The sequence below is a fragment of the Delphinus delphis genome, chromosome 10 (assembly GCF_949987515.2).
Source record: "Delphinus delphis chromosome 10, mDelDel1.2, whole genome shotgun sequence".
In the NCBI taxonomy this organism is placed as follows: domain Eukaryota; kingdom Metazoa; phylum Chordata; class Mammalia; order Artiodactyla; family Delphinidae; genus Delphinus; species Delphinus delphis.
Window position 1 is genome coordinate 47,690,217 of NC_082692.2, and position 2,765 is coordinate 47,692,981.

At 56.2% G+C, this 2,765-nt stretch overlaps 1 pseudogene; it reads right to left on the bottom strand.

Annotated features, from left to right (window-relative positions):
- Positions 1–684: 684 nt before the first annotated feature.
- Positions 685–2,309, bottom strand: LOC132431603 (keratin, type II cytoskeletal 8 pseudogene; annotated as a pseudogene).
- Positions 2,310–2,765: the final 456 nt, after the last annotated feature.

The following is a 2,765-nucleotide window of genomic DNA, read 5'->3' on the forward strand; positions in this document are numbered from 1 at the left end:
CACTGCTGAAATTGGAGTTGTTCAACAGCTGCAAAACCAGTGCTCTCAGCGCCTCCCAGGAGAGGATCAGAACGTTGGTGCGTGGACAAAACACGAGATGGACAGCAGGAGTTCAGACTGGTGGTGGTGGAGGGAGGGGCATGTGCCTGGCTCTCCAGCCTGGCCTTCAGACCTGGGGAGGGGGCTCCTGCTCCCCTTTCAGCCTGGAAGGTCCTCAGCCCCACCCAGCAGAGACTGAGAGCCAGTCCTGGGAGAACCAGTCCTCCCACATGGTCTGCAGCACTCCGTCTACAGCCTCTGCTCTGCCGACCCATTCTCCCCAACAGAGCCTTGAAGAAAGGGTGCTTGTTCTTTAACCTTGTGCTGAGGAGGAGAGCCGGAAAGACATGTTTGCCTTCACAAGCAGCCTGGATACCCAAGGTTCCAGCTACAAGTGTGAGGTGGTGCCACCCGGCCAGTACTCCAGCTGCACAACTGGGTGGCCAAGCTGTTGCCTCCTCCACTGCGGGAGCCCACCCAGGCTGAGGCCGCCATCGGAACCAGCCCTGTACATCTCAAACTTCTTTTGTGTGTGTGTGTGTGTGTGTGTGTGTGTGTGTGTGTGTGTGTGTGTGTGTGTTGGCAGAGCCAGCTGAAGCTTTATTCTGAAAAAGACACTTGGATTGGCTTTTAGTTGGGGTCGTGGGCAAGAGAGGGAGCCCCAGGCAGTTGACTCCCCCAGGGGTGGGCTAAGGACGGGACTGAGCCTCAGGTCTTTGGTTCCAACACTCCCCTGCACAACTCCTTCTTGCAGGAACAAGTGAGCGGGGAGGCTGGGAGGGATCACAGGAGCCTTTCACTTAGGCAGGATGTCAGAGGACTCGAACACCAGCTTCCCATCATGGGTCTCAATCTTCTTGACAACCACAGCCTTGGAACTGGTACGGCTGAAGGAGCCAGAGCCCCCTCCAGAGCCCAAGCTGGACTGGTAGGAGCTCAGGCCATAGTTGAAGCCAGGGGTCCCATAGGCTGAGGTCAGCCCACCTGAGTACCCGCTGGTGGTCTTGGTGTGGATGCTCATGTTCTGCATCCCAGACTCCAGCCGGCTCTCCTCGCCCTCCAGCAGCTTGCGGTAGGTGGCGATCTCCACGTCCAGGGCCAGCTTGACGTTCATCAGCTCCTGGTATTTGCGCAGCTGCCGCGCCACGTCCTGCTTGGCGGTTCTCAGAGCGGCCTCCAGCTCGGCCAGCTTGGCCTGAGCATCCTTGATGGCCAGCTCCCCACGCTGCTCGGCATCAGCAATGGCGGCCTCCAGGGAAGCCCTCTGGCCTTTGAGGTCCTCGATCTCAGCCTGGAGTCAGTTGATGTTCTGGTTCATCTCGGAAATCTCCGTCTTCGTGCAATGGAGGTCATCCCCGTGCTTCCCAGCCAAGGTCTGCAGCTCCTCGTACTTGATCTGGTACATGGTCTCAGCCTCAGCTCGGCTGCGGTTGGCGATCTCCTCATACTGGGCCTTGACCTCGGCGATGATGCCATCCAGGTCCAGAGAGCGGCTGTTGTCCATGGACAGGACCACGGAGGTATCAAAAATCTGCAACTGCATCTCACGGATCTCCTCTTCATACAGTTGCCTGTAGAAGTTGATCTCGTCAGTCAGCCCTTCCAGGCGGGACTCCAGCTCTACCTTGTTCATGTAAGCTTCATCCACATCCTTCTTGATGATGACAAATTCATTCTCCATGTCTGTGTGCTTTTGGATCTCTTCCTCATACTTGGTCTTGAAGTCCTCCACCAGCCCCTGCATGTTGCCAAGCTCCACTTCCAGCTTCAGCTTCTCCTGGGCCAGGGTTTTCAGCTGCTGCCGGAGGTTGTTGATGTAGCTCTCAAACATGTTGTCTATGTTGCTCCGGGCTGTCTTCTGCTGCTGCAGGAGGTTCCATTTGGTCTCCAAAATCTTGTTCTGCTGCTCCAGGTGCCGTACCTTGTTGATGAAGGAGACGAACTTGTTGTTCAGGGTCTTGATCTGCTCCTTCTCCTGGGTGCGCACGACCTGGATGTTGGGGTCCACTTCCAGCTTGAGGGGGCTCAGCAGGCTCTGGTTCACCATGACAGGTGTGATGCCCCCCAGACCCGGGGCGGGCCCCACTGTAACCTGCAGCCAGACTCATGCTGCTGCCCAGGCCACCCCGGAAGCTGCTGCTGCTGCCCACCCAGGAGAAGGCCGAGGAGCTGATGCGGGCGCCCGGCCCACTGGTGTACGAGTGGCTGCTGAAGGACCGGGGGCCAGAGGTGGACACCTTGTAGGACTTCTGGGTCACCCTGATGGACATGGTGGGGGCTGGAGAGGAGGCAAGGAGGCCGAAGCACACAGACTCAAGGGGTTGTGAAGCTGCTCCTAGGTCCATCTCAAACTTCTTGTACAGTGGAACCCTTGGCCTAGAGTGCTGGTTCTCAAGCTGAGCTCTGTGGGACTCCTGGAAGGGGTCCAGGAGGTACCCAGGGCATGGAGGACCCTGGAAGGAAACCCAAGATTCCAGGAAGAATCCAGGGAACTCTGGAAACGTATTCCTCTTGTTTTCCAGCCCACGACTCACTCCTAGTTTGTCAATTGTAATTTTTGTGTTCCCCTGTGTGATTTTTGTCATCAAAATAAAAATCAGAGACCCCCTAATCCATGTCTACAAGAACAACAACAGATTTGGTCTAGGGTTAACAAGCACTCACACATACTACTGATGGGGAAGTAAATTAATATATCTTTTCATGAAGGGTGGTGGAAATTTGAC